This window comes from Marmota marmota, unplaced genomic scaffold (assembly GCF_001458135.2).
Source record: "Marmota marmota marmota unplaced genomic scaffold, marMar, whole genome shotgun sequence".
Classification (NCBI taxonomy): Eukaryota; Metazoa; Chordata; class Mammalia; order Rodentia; family Sciuridae; genus Marmota; species Marmota marmota.
The window spans coordinates 2,503,748-2,520,302 of NW_026000241.1; the positions used below are offsets into that span (position 1 = coordinate 2,503,748).

The window sequence follows — 16,555 nt, forward strand, 5'->3', positions numbered from 1 at the left end:
GGAAGGGCCCCAGGGAGCATCGGCAGAGCCCAAGGCCTAGGCCAAGGGTTTGTCCCCAGAATCACAACGAGGGTGGGGGCGGGGAGGCAGCTGGCCAAGGCTGCGTCAGCACATGAGTTATGGCGAGGGTAACAGGGGCTGGGTCCCTGCCAGAAGGCTGGGAGATGGCAGTGGGCCAAGTTAAAGGACCCAGTGACCTGTCCATCGCACCTGGACCGCTGCTTCTGAGGAACCTCGGTGGCCCAGCAAGTCTGGCTGTCACTGTGGAGGTACACAGCCTCCGGTATAAGAGACAGCCCCATCCCTGCCCCCGCCCCCACGGTGGACCACACCTGTGAACCCAGCAGCTAGGGAGCCTGAGGCAGGAGGATCCCAAGTTCAAAGTCAGGCTCGGCAATTTAGCGAGGCCCTAAGCACCTGAGCAAGACCCTGCCTCAAAATAAATAAAAAGGGCTGGGGATGTGGCTCAGGGGTTAAGCACCCCTGGGTTCAATCCCTGGTACCAAAAGAGAGAAAGAGAGAGAGGGGACTCCCCCTATGAGGAAAGGCAGCTCCTGGCAGCTGGACACGGGTGAACACCTGCTAAAGGGTCGGGGGCAATGTGGGACCTCAGGCTCACAGAGCCGGGATCTTGCCAGACACGGGGTATTTAGCTTCCATGACCCAGTGATAGATGATAAATATGAACCGTTATAAACTACAAGGCCATATGGACCAGGCAGGATTGGCTTTCAGAGAAAAATAACCCCTTTTATTAAAAAAAAAAAAAAAACCTTTGGGGCTGGGCTGTGGCTCAGAGGTAGAGCACTCGCCCGGCATGTGTGAGGCCCTGGGTTCGAACCTCAGCACCACATAAAAATAAAATAAAGGCATTCTGTCCACCTACAACTAAAAAACAAACATATAGACATTTTTTAAAACCCTTTTAATCATGGTAAAATTTTAAAAATTTACCATGGTAAATGTTAAGCCCACACGACCATCACCACCATCCATCTGCAGAACTTTCTTCCCAAACTCAAACTCTGACTCTTCCCTGCCCCCACCCCCGGGTCCCACCGTGCTCTGTCCATGTGACCAGTCCACCCTGCGTTCTCTTCGGCGACTGACTGCCCTCCCGAGGTCCCTGGTGCGGGGGCACAAGGCAGGTTTTCTGGTTTCTTGGGTGGGGTGATATTTCACCGGGCCCTAGACCCCATTGCGTTCCCCCTTTCGCCTGCCGAGGGCCGAGGCCGTCTGAAGGGTTTCCACCCTGGCTCTTGTCGTGGCCTCGTTGTGGACATAGCTGTGTCTTTCCCGCCCTGAGCGGGCGCCCAGGCAGGATTCCTAGGGGCAATCCACTGTAAGCTCCAGGGAATTCCTGCAAGTAACTGAGGGTCTTCACGTTTGTTTAAGAGGCTGGGGAAGTGAGCAGGGCGGTGAGACTCCAGAGGCCAGGACAGGAGGATCGCAAGTTTGAGGCCAGCCTGGGCGACTTAGCGAGGTCCTAAGCAACTCAGCAGGACCCTGCTCAAAATAAAAAATGTCCAAGTCTGGAGACGTGGAGCTGCGGCCCAGGGACAGCACCCTGGGTTCGAGCCCCGGCTTTGGAAAAAAAAAAAAAAAAGAGCTAAGAAAATGAGCTCGGGCTCCCGGGGCAGGGTGACCACAGTCCTGCTGGACCAACCCCCGAGGGAATGTTCTGGAAGGTGAGGAGGCTGCTGGGTGTCTGCATCCATCCCCACCAGTCCCGGGTGGACAGCTGGGCGCTCTCCCACCCTCCCTGGCGGCCAGCCCTGGTCAGTAGGGCCTGGGAACAAGTCACACACCACTTCGGTCACCGCCCACAGACCTTCCAGTCTTCCATGCCCCATGTGCGCTCCTTCCCGTCTCCGTCTCCATCAGCTGAAAGCCAAGAGCGAGGGTTTGATGAAGGTGGAGCCACAGGGCGGAAAGACCCTGGGTCCCTGAGGCCGTGGGTCCGCAGGACGCGGGACTGACCCCAGCCCAGCCACTGGGCTCAAGGCCAGCGCTGGGCAGTGGCCAAGGTCAGCTTCCCACCCGCCCCTGAGCCGGGCAGGGACATGGGCAGGCCAGTCTGGAAAGGCACAGAGCCTCCCCGACAAGTGGCTCTGTCTGCCTCGCAACCAGGTCCCTAAAGCTGCCACATGCTGGGCTGCTTCTCCCGCCTCCCTCTCCACCTATCCGCCTCCCTCTGCAGACCACCCGCGCTCCCAGTGCTGCCTGCGCCATGCCCGTCCCCAGCCCCTCACCCACGAAGCTCTCACGCAGCCAATCTCAGCCTGCCGACCGGTACCCAGACTCACCCACAGGAGAAACCACTTGCCAGACATCCACGGGTCTTGGTCCGTTTTCTGTTGCTACAACAACATACCTGAGGCTCCGTGCTTCATAAAGAAAAGAGGTTTATTTAAGTTCGCAGTTTTGGAGACCAAAAGTCCAAGATCCTAGGGCCCCCATGGGTTCAGCCTCTGATGAGGGCTTTGTGGCAGATGATATAGCGATGACAGTGGCACTGCAGAGTGATAGTGGCCAGACTATATTATACTGTGTGTTTGTGTGTGTGTGTGTGTGTAGAAATGTGTAAAAACAAATCCGATCAGTGTGCACAATTATAATGCACCAATAAAACACAAAGGTGGGGGCTGGGGTGGTGGCTCAGTGATGGAGCACTTTCCTTGCACGTGTGAGGCTCTGGGTTGCATCCTCAGTGCCACATAGAAATAAATAAATAAATAAAGGCACTGAGTCCATCTACAAATAAAGAAAATTTTTTAAATAAATAAAATAAAATGTTGGGGGCCGGGTGTGTGGGTCAGTGGTAGAGCACTTACCAGCATGCACAAGGCGGTGGGCTTCCTCTCCAGCACACAAAATAAAGTAAAATAATTGTTAAAGGTCGCTGTAATGAGGCTGATCCACCCGCACCCCAACACCACCCCTCCCTTTACCGATGTGCTTTCTTCACGCTGATTGACAGTTCCCGGCTGCTGTAGGGTGGGCCATGGAGGAAGGAATCTTTGTTTATTTGTCCCCAATAAACATGAAGGTGGGGTTCTGCTGGCACCAGCGCCTGGCCCAGGGTTTGCTGCAGTGAAGTAAATGCAGGGACTGGCCCATGGAAGCCCCGGGTGGCCCAGTGACAACCCCCAGAGCTGGTAAGGACAGCTCAGGGCCTTTCCAGAATGTTCCCGTCCTCTCTGGTTGGACCTGAAGTGTCAATCCCAGCAGAGCCGAGCAGGCGAGCCACCAGGCCTTTGGAATCCAGTACTGGGGACACCATTCCTGGTGACCGTGCTTCCCGGGTTTGAGTCCTTCCCGGAAGTGGGCATCTCTGGACAGTGCTGGAGGGACGCTCCTCCCTGGAGATGACGCCGGGTCACAGTCCTCCTTCACCGTCCTCTGTCCTAAAACTAGCCAGGGGCGGAGGTGGGGAAGCGGCAGGGGCTACCTTAGCCTCAGGATCCTGGAGCTGGGGTCGGGCTGGCTTAGCCACAGTGAAGGGCGACGTCCCTGGAGGCAGCCTGTTGGTCCCCTGGTCCAAGCTCCAACTTCGGACTTAATGGATGGTGGGTCTGGGGGAGGAGGTGGCGGACCCCGGCTCCTTTCTCTCTGCACGAGCTCAGTCCTCAGCCCTGAGGACCCAGGCGGGGACAGCAGGAGGACAAGCTCTGCTCCTGAGGAGAACAGGAGGCCTTAAAATGTCCCCGGGGTCCGCCACCAGAGGAGGGGCTCTCCAGCTGGAGCATGGTCCACAGGACACAGGAACTGCTCCAAGGCGCCCGCTCTCGGGACGGGGGTGACCTCATTGTGCTCCGCTAGCCACAACCCGGGCCCACAGATGTCACATGCAGTTTCCCCCCAGCGCCAACCGGGCAATTAAATAAACAGGCCGTCCAGGGGGTCACACTCGAGAATAAATAGCCAGATGCCAGGGAGTTTTGAAAAGCAGCGAGGTACGGTACTTCCCCCGGAGGGTTGAGCTGAGCCACGGAGTAATCAAAGCAAGGCGCGCGGTCTCTCCACGGCACTTCACCCGGGGAAGCGGGCTGCTGACTTAGCCCACACGACCCCAGGAAGGAGGTGCTCACCCGGGTCCTTCCTAGGTGCTTGTCTGAGTCCTTCTGAGGTGCTCACCCAGCTCCTTCCGAGGTGCTCACCCGGGTCCTTCCGAGGCGCCAGACTCTGTCCTATGTGCTCCAGGTACAGGATCCCACCTGGTCCTAGCCACAACCCAACAAGGAAAACACTAATCCTCAGAGTCTCATAGAGGCGGCAACTGAGCATCCTGACCCTTTAAAGCAAAAACAAAGAAGGAGGAAAAGAACAAGGAGAGAAATGAGGTAAAGGAGGGGGTGGTTCAGTAAGAGTCATTTTATGTTAATAGTGTATGAGTCACAATTCAACTATCTGCCTAGAACAGAAAACCCAAATAACAGTAGCTTAAATAAGAGAGTGGTACAGTGGCCTCCCCTAGAGGTGTATAGCTGTAAGAAATGACAGGGCACCGCGACCATTACCAGGACCTTCTAACTCCCTATTGCTCTGTCATCCTGACTTCTGTTCTCAAGGTTGCTTCATGACTACAAAATGGCTGCTATAATTCCAGCCATCATGTCCATGTTCTAGGCTCTATTTAGAGAAAAGGAGGCTATTTCCCATTCTTGAGATGACCAATATTCTCCCCCGAATGTGTATTTCTTGATTTACCACAAAAGATCTCTCTCTCTTGAGAGAGCCTGCATTCTCTCTTGTTTCTTGAGAAAGCTCACATTCTCCCTTGTCTATTAGTGTTCCTAAATAAATTTGTCTGTGTCTCTGGGGCAAAAAAAAAAGAAAAAAAGAAAGAGGAAGGGAGTAGAGTGGAAAAGGCATACCTCCCAACTAAATCATCGCTGTTCAAGGGTTTACTAGAACCTTCTTCAGTAACTTCCATATGGATGCATATGGTCAGTACTGTCTTCACTAAAAGTTAGGAGATGTAGATTTTTAGCTGAGAACATTATCATCCCCAATGAATATGAAGGTGGGGTTCTGTTAGAAGGAAGAATACAATAACCCCAGCCACTCAGGAGGCTGAGGCCGGAGGAGCACAAGTTTCAGGGCAGCCTGGGCAACTCAGCAAGATCCTGTCTCTGAACATAACAAAAAGGGCTGGGGTGTAGCTCCGTGGTAGAGCACTTGCCTAGCATGCATGAGGGCCTGGGCTCAATTCCCAGGGCCACAGAAAAAGCATATGTATACATGGAGGACTGGCAGCTCTCCTCTGTCCCCCTCTCTTGGAGACCAGCTGCTATGCTGGGAGAAAGCCCAGGTCTGGTGACTGGCTGAGGAACAGCCACCTGGAAGGAGTTCTGGAAGGACTGAGAGCTTCTTGGATGTCCCAGCCCCTGTCCCTGCCCCGCATGCAGCCCCCTGAGAGCCCTCAGCCAACACCACAGGCAGCAGAAGAACCACCCAGCAGAGCTCAGTCAACCGCAGAATCAGGAGACGCAATCATCGCCCTTGTTCCAAACCTCTGCGTTTTGAAACATTCTGGTGCTCAACAGCAGTAACTGGAATGGGTGGGACAGGGAAGGAATAAACCCCGGTTGCTTTAAGGTCTGTCCTGACTGACCAGCTCTCACTGTGTCCACCCCGCCCCCTGCAAGCCAGGGCTCCAGTATCTGAACAGGACCTTGTGGGAGACACTATGTCCACCATGCAGCCAAGATCAGGGCAGGTCTCGGCACTGGCTCCCAAAGGGGGGAAATGTTCTGCCCCTCATGTGACACTGGTGATAGCCAAACGGAATTCTCTTGCCATATTTGAGGCACTAAAAGCCAAGTCTCTGTTTTCCAATAGAAATCATGAGCATACCAGTGTCCATGCCTACATTTCCCAGAATCCTCTACATTTCCCACAATCCCTTGCAGAGGGGTCAGATCCATGTGACTCGTTCTAGCCAATGGATTATCACTACAAGGCTGAGGCAGTTAGGAGCTGGTGCTCCCCTCCATCCTCCTCTTCCCCTCTGGAGGGTGGCTCTGAAAGCCACCAAAGGTGGTGCTGTTCCAAAATGGAGGAAGACTGGACTTCCAGTCTGCTGCAGTCTGGCTGGGCACAATTCAGGAGCCACTTGTCAAAAGAAACGAACTTTATTTTTAGAACACACACACCACACCACACAGCTCTTCAGGAAAAACCCTCAGAGCCCAACTGCCACCACCGGCTTCCCCCAAGCGTCTCAACCTCCCCTACTCCTCCTGCTCTTGAGGCCGATTGGCTGAGTCGTGTGGGCGGAGCCAAAAAAAAGTCCCCCAATGAGCAGCTCCGTGGTCTGAAAGGGCGGGAAAACAGCCCAATGAGCATCACCGCAGAGGAGCCAATCAGTTGGCAGCTAGAAGTTTGCTGGGGCCGCTGTGAACCAATCATCAGCTGGCAGCTGGAAGTTTGCTGGCGCTGGAAGTTTGCTGGGGCCCCTTGGGCTGTGGCTCTCAACACCAGTCCCTGGTGTGGAAATGAGCCCAACTAACCGGCCTTACTGGAAGGAGAAGTAAACTTGTGTTGGCTAAAGTCACTGAAGTTTCAGTTTGTTATTGCCACTGAACACAACCTCACACTGACTACTAGCATAATATCTGGAAAAAGACGGAATTATCAGGGAAATCCTATAGACATTGTGGGTCATTTTTCCCAGCCCTAACTCACAGAATTCACTATCCAAGAATCCCAGGACCTGGTGAAGAACTATCTTCCATAGGCAGCACTTTGCGGGTCCCACCTGCTTGATAGGAAAAACCATTTATTACAGAATGAATATCATTTAAAGGGGCTCCAGCTAAAGACCCCTCCTAGCATGATGCACATGGATGCCCATATGTCACCCCACCAACGAGGTCAGTGTCCCCACTTGGAAGACTGCGTGGGAAGGTCTTTGCCATCCATTCTCATATTTTAAAACTTCTTCATTCCTGTTCCATCTGCATAATTTGAAGAGGGGCAGAGAAGGAATTTGAAAATAATACCCTCCTCGTGTCAAAAAGATTATAGGAGGAATGGGAGCAAGGATTCTAACCCTTCCCCACTGGGGGGGGGAACCTGTTTTCAAAATGTAAATTTAGCAGCTGCTGGGTGCAATGACGCACACCTCTAATCCCAGCTCCTCGGGAGCCTGAGCAGGAGGATCGCAAGTTTAAGGCCAAACTGGGCAACTTAGCAAGACTCTCCCTCAAGAAAAGAAGGAAGGGAGGAGGGAGGGAGGGAGAGAGGACAGACAGCAGCAATTTTGGCAACACCCTCTGCCTTTTTCTAGCAGCAAACTTACTGAAATTGACAAATGGCCTCTGTTGTGCGTGACCTGTCCTCATACCTGCAGGGTGTCCACTTACAGCGCTGGTTAGATCCACACCGACTTCCAGTTCTTCCTCTCCTTTGCTGTGAGTCCTCGTTTGGAAAGTTCACCTCATCCAATTAGAACAGGAAATGCTGGCCCGCAGATATCTCCCAGAACCCCTCAATGCCTGGGGCAGGATAAGCAGGCGGAAAACTTCTGCAAAAGAAAAATAATTACAATAACAGCTCAGCCCTTGTCCTAGAGGTTTCTAGCTACTAAACTTAGCAATGTCAGTCCTGATTTGAACAATCTGATTTTTTTCTGCAGTCGGTAATTTTATTGGCTCAAATTATTCCAACAAATTTGCAATACATAAAAAAAATGTAGCTATCATACTAAAATGTGAAAAGTGGTGATGTAATATAAAAAAGACGAACTCCTGACAGCTGGACTGAGCGGCCACCAGTTGCACCTGGACTAGAGCTGTTATTTCTCCCATGATCCCCCTGCTCCTACCCTGACCCCCCACAGTCTATTCCATCGACAGCCACCAAAGGGCACCTGTGAACACGTAAGTCAGGTCACATCCCTCCCCTGTTCAGAAACATTCCATGGCTCCCACTTCATTTGAGACAAGCCTTTCCAGGACCCATAATGCCCCGTCATCTTGTGCCCTTGCCTCCTCCCAAGTCCCCTTCACCCACTCCCTCCTGCTGCACTAGCCTTCTAGCTCTTGCTCAAACTTGCTAAGCACAGTCCTACCTCAGGGCCTTTGCACTTGCTATTCCTGCTGCTTAGAAAGCTCTTCCACCCAACTCCCTCTCTTATCTGCATGAATTTTTGCTCTGGTCTCACTGTCTTAATGAAGCCCACCCCAGCCACTCTATTTAAAACCACAACCCATGCCCCAGTGTTCCCAATCCCTTCACCCTGTTCTAGATTCTTTTTTCTATACTGCGTCCTAACACATTTACAGGTAGATTTCACATTTATTGCCTATCCCCTCTCATTCTAAAGTGAGCCACGTGAGGATAGGAACTTTTATTCACAGCTGGATCCCGACCACCAGGAAAGTACGTGGCCCATCACGGGTACAGAATAAATATTAGTCAAAGGGATGGATGGATAAATAGATGAGAGATCTGCTTTGGAATATCAAAATATGGTTTTGGAACTTTTGGAATTTCTAATTTTGGAATGTTTCAATTTTGCTATTTAAATAGGCTTTTATTTCCTTCTTTCTATGGTGTCCTGTTTGAGTTCAAATCCCTTTTCTCAGTCCTCTAGGATTTCCCTCCAGCATGGACCTTAAAGATCTTGCTCTGTGTACTATTTCTGAAACTTTTATATAAATTTAAAACTATTCCCCTCCACACACACACACAAAAAAATACTTTTAAGAAAATCACCCAGTCCTGTGGCACAATTTACATGTGGACTATACACCAGATGCTAGGACGGTATCAGTGTTAAGGTTCTCAAAGTTGATGATTGTCTTAAGGTTAGGTGAGAACACATTGTTGTTCTTAAGAGATGCAGAGTGAAGTATTCAGGGAAGAAAGCACAGGATGTCCACAACTAACTCCCAAGAGATCCAGGAGAATAGTCTGGGCACAGTGGCATATAACAGCGGCTTGGGAGGCTGAGGCAGGAGGATTGCGAGTGCAAAGCCAGCCTCAGCAACTTAGTGAGGCCCTAAGCAACTCAGTGAGACCCTGTCTCTAAATAAAATACAAAAAAAAAAAATGGCTGGGGTTATGGCTTAGTAGTCAAGTTCCCCTGAGTTCAATCCCCAGAATTGCCCCCCCTCAAAAAAAAAGATTCAGGAGAATAATAATGACACCCATGACAAGTGTGTGTATGTATATGCATAAATACAGTTATTCCCTCGGCCTGAGGTTTTCTCTCCATGGTTTCAGTTACCCCAGTTAATAGAAACCTAAAGATATTAAATGGAATTCTTCAGAAATAAACAATTCATACATTTAAATTATGCACCACCCTGAATAGCATGATGAAATCTTGAGCCACCCTGCTTTGTCCCACCTGAGCAGTGAATCATTCCTCTTCCAGTGTATCCACACTGTATATGCTACCCACCCGTTAGTCACTCCGTAGCCACCTCTGTGATCCAACTGACCATCACAGTATTGCAGTGTTTGTGTTCAAGTAACTTTTAATGCACTGAATGGCCCCCAAGTTAACAGTAGTGGGGCTGGCTGTTAAGACATGCTGAAGAGAAGCTGTGAAGCACTTCCTTTAGGAGGTAAGGTGGAAGTAAAATAAGATATTTTGAGAGAGATTGACCACATTCATCTAACTTTTTTCAGTGAATATAGTTATAATTATTCTGTTTTATTATTAGTTATTATTGTTCATCTCTTTCTGCATCTAATTTATAATTTAAACTTTATCCTAGGTGTGTAGGTATAGGGAAAAAAAAAAACAGTCTGTACAGGGCTCAGTACTACCCACAGTGTCTGGCACCCACTGGAGGGTCTAGAACTTATCTTCTATGAATGAGGGGAGGGGTGTGTGTGTGTGTGTGTGTGTGTGTGTGTGTGTGTAAGGGGAGTGAAGGGGTCAGGGACAGAGAAACAGACAGTTGAAACCAATCTGGAAAAGATTCACAAAGGGGAGCCTGGGTAAAGGGTCGGTAAGGGTCTGTGGGCCTTGGGTGGACTGTTCTTGTGACTCTTCTGAACATGGGAACATCTTCAAAACACACAATCAGCGAAGGCCGTCATCCGTGAAGCCTCCTGACTGAGAAACCTGGGTCAAGGCCAGAGAGCCGGTGAATTCTGGTGTAGGATCTGAGAATAGAAATGTCCCTCCGAGGGGGACCCTGGTAAAGGGCACAGGGAAGGAGACCGGAGAATCTCAGGAAGTGTCCGGGCCGGGCTGAGCTTGGGGGCAGAGCGCCCACCTGCCCGGGCCAGGGCTCCATCAGCCCCAGAGGGCGGGAGCGAGGCCTCGCTGCCCCCGGCCAGGTGCAGTTCCATCTCCAGCCACCCGTGCTCACCCACTGCCTCTGGATGGTCCCCATGAAAGAAATGTCTGCTTCCCGGGAGGGAGGAACTCGGCCACCTTCTGTACCCACCACTTCGGGGCCAGGGAACCGCAGGCGGGTGCGAGTTCTGGAGTGTGGGTTGCTCCAAGATTTTGAAGTTAGGAAAAAAAAACAATAATAAAACAAGGAGGGCCAAGCGGAGGGATCTGCAAGAAAGAAAGAAAAAGAGCCCCGCCAGCCCCCACACGGGACACGCAGACCCTTCTGTGCCCGCGTGGAACAGACTGAGTGGGTGCCGTGGGGGAGGGAGGCCGCCCGCACCCGAAGTAGAACCGAGCGCGACGCCTGTCCCAGCGCACAGGGCGCGCCGAGGGGCCACCCAGGGGCTGCAGCATCCGGGAGCGTCTTCTTTCCATCTCTCTCCAAATCTGGGTCAAGAGTGTCCAGCTATGGAATCAGGACGGTTTCCAGCTGCCCAGAGAGCAAGGCCACTTAATCCACGTCGTGGACACTTGCCCAACGGCACGGACACTTGGAGGACTGGGCCATGAGGCTGCGCGTCTTTGCACGAACCTCCCGGGACCGACTTGTCGCTAGGCGCTGCAGTCTTACGGGGTGCCGCAGTGGACGCTGCCCACCGTTGACCAAAATGTCGCTATGGGGTGCGTGACTGGGATTGACTCCTGTCGTGTGCGTTCATGGAGGGCGCGTGTTCCGAGCTTTGGAAAACAGTGGCTTCTCCCAGCCTTGAGGCTCCCACCGAGTGAGAGGAACTGAGAAGGGCGCTCAGCGTGGGCGATCCCGTTACTGGTCCCTCTTCTTCCACCCCCGCTGGACCCTGCCCCAGTGGATGGGGCTTTGCATTATTCTCACCTAAGACACAGTCCCAGTCCCCAACCTGAGCCATGGTGACCTGAGTCCCCAGGAATAGAAACCACAGAGCAGCCCCAGGACAGACCTTCAACTAACCCACATTTCCACAGGGTCCCTCACCTCTGTCCTCATGATGAGGAAAGTCCTCCCCAACAGTGACCGTCCCTTTGCTCTGGAACCTAGAACGCTGGCAGGCAGAGCAGGCCTGAAGTCTCCAGAGAAGCCGAATCCTGGGTTAAAGACCAGCCCCCCCACACACACATCCCCATCCCCAGGGAGTAGGGGGTCTTTACAGGCCTCAGCCCAAGGCCACCAGCCCCAGGAGTCTGTGGCTTTTGCAACACTCACCTAAATAGCCCCGGCGTCAGGCTGCAAAAGGAGTCTCCATAAACTTTGAAGGACTAGGATCCTACAGGGTATGAGCACAGTGGAGCTAAACTCAAAGCAACCACAAAAAGGTCATTAGAAACCCCCAAAGGTCTGGAATTCTAGACACACAGGCCCAAAAAGCCCCGGGTCAGAGAAAATACAATCACAACAGAAATGGGAGAAAAGTTGAACTGAATGGTAATGGAAATACAGCACAGAAAAAGTTGTGGGGTTAAGTCAAAACAGTGATTCGAGGGAAAACCACAGCTTTGGATGCCTGTGTTTGAAAAGAAAAGGGCCAAGCCCGGGGCACAGCCCTGTCATCCCAGCCACTCGGGAGGCTGAGGTAGGAGGATCATGAGTTTCAGGCCAGCCTTAGAGAGACCCTGTCTCAGAATGAAAAATACAAAGGGCTAGGGGTGTGGCTCCGGGGTAGACCCCCCCCCCCGGGTTCAAGCCACCCGTGAGAAGGTTCTCAGCACTGAGGGACACCCCTCCTGGACTTGAACCTTTGACTTCTCCGACCCACTTTTCAACTAGACCTGACCAGGGCCCGGTCCCCAGCCTGCCCAAGGCAGTCTTAGCAAAGAAGCTTGCCACGTCATCCCCACCCCATGCCATGGGACCCAAACCTGCCCAGCAGGAAGCCTCTAAAGCTGTCCACCCCCAGGACCTGACCACCTCCAGACACTGCCACACGGAGCCGGGGCTTCCCACGGGGATCTGGAGAGGCCCAAGGGGTCCCCGCGCACCCAGCTCTCCGTGTCCCCCGCGGTGTTTTCCACCCGGTCCCTCACTGTCCTCGTTGGCTGTCAACCCACAGATCTTCTCTGTCCAGGTCCCCCTTATCCACGGGGAGGTGTTCCAAGACCCCCTGGATGCCTGCCTGAAAGTGGGTGTTACGCCAAACCCCACACCTAGGACGCAAGCTCATCCACAAACCAGGCACCGGAAGAGACGGTAAAACAGATGGAGGGTAACAGCACCCCATAACAAAAGTCATTTCAAACCTCTGCCTGGGGCTGGGGCAGTGCACTTGCTCAGTGTGTGTGTGTGGGGGGGGGTCCTGGATTTGATCTCCAGCATCACCCCAAAAAAAGCAAATTGTTTATTTCTGGAATTTTCTATGGAGTATTTTCGACTGCACTTCACCCTGGGTAACAGAGACCCCAGAAGGTGAACCTGTGGATAAGCAGGAGACGACGGCAGCGGACGGGTTCCACCGTGAGCTCTTTTTTTCAATCTGAATGAAACTGTCTTCGCCTCTTTTCACGCTGGCTGGCTCTGCCCTGTGTGGTGGCATCCAGACGCGTCACGAAGACCTGAACCACACCATGAGCAGTTGGAATCCACTCACGCGTAAGAATTTGTTTAGCAACAGCTGGGCGCCAGGCTGTGTCGGGGCTGTGGGTACCACCAGGGCCAAGAACTCGGCAGGCAGGACTCCCCAGCCCTGTGGAGCTGACATTCCAGCCACCAAATGTGAAGGTCACAGGACGGCAGGCAGGAAGGGAGGCGAGCCGGGCTCTCCAATCTGTGGCTGGTGCCGCTCTCAAATGAGAAGAAGGTGCTGGAAGGAGGGACTCTGGTGGGACAAATGGCAGACTCAGCTCTGGGCATGGTCAAGGTCGAGGTTTCCGGGACGCCCGCTGTGTTTCGGCAGGTTCCTTGGCATTAGTGCGTTGGAAACTGCTGCTAGCTTTCTGTCGCTGAGACAAAGTGCCTGAGAAAAACAAAAGAGGAAAAGTTCCTTTTGGTTCTGGGTTTCAGAGACTCGGGTCAGTCCGTGGTCAGCGGCTTCCATGGCTTCTGGGCCTTGGTGAGATGGGCGTCGTGGCGAAGGGTGCCCAGAGCAGGCTACCCTCAGGCAGCCAGGAGGCAGGAAGGCAGGGCCGGGAGAGCTGTAGTCCCCAGTGGCCCTCCCCAAGGACCCGGGGCCTTGCACTAGGTCCTCCTCCTGGTGACCACTACCTCCCAACCGTCCGTTCAGCTATGGCTCCAGCCACAGGGAGGGCTGCCAGGGTCCATCACCTCCCAAAGCCCACCTCTGACGCTGCCACACCGGGGACCTCGGGCCGCGGGAACGTCCCACATCCAACTGTGACAGACAATTAGTCCCCAAATTCACACCCAGTGGTACCTGGAGGTGGGACATGGGGAGGTGACTGGGTCATGAGCGCTTTTCCCTCCCAAATAAACCAACCCATTCATGGAAGGGTGGGTCCCCAGGGGGTGGCCATGCTCTGAAAGATGGCTGTCCCTGGCAGCACCATCTCACTGCAAGTGCCCCCGTGGCGCTGCGACCCAGCGAGAAGCCCCACACGGCGCAGGGCAGATGCAGGCGCCACGCTGCAGAGTCGCGAGCCCAGCGATGTCTCATCCACAGCAGGAGGCGACTGGGGACCCGGAGAGTCTGGGCTGCAGACAAGGAAGCGCTATCTTTAGCCAAAGCACTGGTGAGAGGGTGAGGAGACAGGACTGAGGACAGAAGCCTTGCAGAGAGGGACAGGACTGAGGACAGAACCCCGGGGGGACCCATGTACGGACCAAGGGAGTAATGACCTGAGGAGGATTGAAAAGGAGCAGCTAGACATTATTCCCTAGGGCTGCCGGACACAAAAGGCCACCGTGGGGTGATTTCCCCTCTGTGAGGTCCCTAGAATAGTGACATGTGTGAAGGCAGACCGTGGAACAGGGGCTGCGGGGACAGAAGAAGTGGGGGATGGGGAGTCGGTGCTTAATGGGGGCGAAGCTTCAGTCAGGGAAGAGGGAGACGGACGTGGTGATGACCTCATCCCAAGAGTGACATCTGAGTGTCCCTATCCTCTTAAAAATGGGCAAAGGCTCCCAGCAGCTCCGGAGGCTGAGGCAGGAAGATCACAAGTTCAAAGCCAGCCTCAGCAACTTAGAGAGGCCCTAAGCAACTCAGTGAGACCCTGTCTCTAAATAAAATATTAAAAAAAAAAAAAAAAAGGCTGGGGATGTGACTCAGTGGTTAAGTGCCCTGGGTCCAATCCCTGGTACGAAAAAAAAAAAAAAAAAAAATTGGTAAAAGCAGCCAGACATGGTGGCACTTACATATAATCCCAGCTACTCTAGAGGCTGAGGCAGGAGAACACTGGAGCCCAGGAGTCTGAGATCAGCCTGGGCAACTTAGCAAGATGCCTTCTCAAAAATAGAGAGCCAGGCACGGTCGGTGGCACACACTTGTAACCCCAGCAGCACGGGAGGCTGAAATGGGAGGATCACAAGTTCAAAGCCAGCCTCAGCCTCCGTGAGGCCCTAACTAACTCAGTGAGGCCGTGTCTCTGAATAAAATACAAAATGGGGCTGGGGAGGTGGCTCAGTGGTCGAGAACCCCGATTCAATCCCCGTACCCAATAAATAAATAAATAAAAGGGTTGGGGTTGTGGCTCAGCTCGCCTAGCATGTGTGAGGCACTGGCTTTGATCCTCAACACCACATAAAAATAAATCAATAAAATAAAGACATGTATCCATCTACAACTAAGTTTTTTTTTGTTTTTTTTTTAATAAATAGATCGGGCTGGGGCGAGGCTCACATGAGCAAGGCTCTGGGTTCCATCCCTAGCGCCACAGAAAAATAAGGAAACAAATCAACAGTCAAAGGTTGGATGAGAAACAGGATATCTGCAAAGTCCCAAGGCGTCCCCCGCAGATACTTCCCACGTCCCACACTTCACGATGGGGCAAGCTGGCCCCACCTCAATAAGGCACTCAAACTAATACAGAGGTGTCTGAATCCACTCTCTGTGACTATGACTGAACACCACAGATTGCGTGACTTATAAAGAATCGAGGTTCATTTAGCTCATGGTTCCAGGGCCGGGAAGTCCAAGGACATCTGGGGAGGGCCTTCTCCAAGGATGACAACATGACAAGACAGAGCAAGGGTGCTAGACCCAGCTGGTTTTGATAACAAAGCCCCTCCCTCCGTAACCCATGAATCCCCTTACCCACAGACGGATCCACCCATTGAGCCCCGTGACCCAGCTACCTCCCAGGGCTCCCGCCACTCTACACAGCTGCGCTGGGAACCAAGGTTTCAACACACGGAACGTGGAAGGCACATTCAACCCACAGCGTGGGGTAAATCAGCGTCCCACACCTCCTGATATGACACATGGAGGACACCACATCATGACAAGGACTCGTGCCAAAAAAAAAAAAAACATTACCTGAATTCAAGTGCCAGGAAGCGTGGGTCAACTCCAGACTGAAGCCCGTTCTACCAAATAGCTGTCCTACTCTTTTCAAAAATGTCAAGGGGGCCCAGCACTGTAGGGTGCCCTCTAATCCCAGCTATTCAGGAGGCTGAGACAGAAGGATTGTAAATTTGAGGCCAGCCTCAGCCACTTAGTGAGACTCTGTCTCAAAATAAAAATCAAAAATGACGGGATGAAGCTCTGTGGAAAAGCGCCCCCTGGAGTCAATGCCCAGAAGTGCATTTTTTAAAAAAAGTATCAAAGGCAAGAAAGGGTAAGAAAGGGGATTTGCCCTGGATTAGGGGAGAGAAAGAAACAGGTAAACACACGGCACCGTGCAACCCTGGACGCCTCCTAAACTAGAGGGAGGGACATGTGTGAGATCAGCAGCAAACTCTGAGATTAGGTGTATGATATTAACATCACTCCCTGATTCCAAGGCACACACTTGAGCTCTGCGGACATTACCATGTGAATGACCCCTGTGAATCCTTCCTGCTGTTTTCAAACTTTGTCAAGGGAAATTCACACCTCCCAAAATTACCCAGCTCAAAGCCAGCTGTCCAACCTTCTCTGGAAGTTCCCACAAATGGGAGCATGCGAGTGGCTTCTCTCCCTCAGCAGGAGGTTTTCAAAGCACTAACCCAATGTAACATTGCCTCGTTCCTTTTCGTGGCTGAATAATATTCCATTATGCCTCAGTTGTTCATCCGTCACAGGACAACTAGGGCTGCTTCGCCTTGCCACCGCCGTGAACACGACA

At 52.5% G+C, this 16,555-nt stretch overlaps 1 long non-coding RNA gene across 1 annotated transcript; it reads right to left on the reverse strand.

Moving 5' to 3' along the window:
* Nucleotides 1-982: 982 nt before the first annotated feature.
* LOC125613794 lies at nucleotides 983-2,606 on the reverse strand. Its single transcript, XR_007344372.1, has 3 exons — nucleotides 2,307-2,606; nucleotides 1,832-1,884; nucleotides 983-1,506 (listed from the first exon to the last, which is right to left on the reverse strand). It is a non-coding gene; the product is annotated as an uncharacterized LOC125613794 (long non-coding RNA).
* Between the last annotated feature and the right edge of the window lie 13,949 nt (nucleotides 2,607-16,555).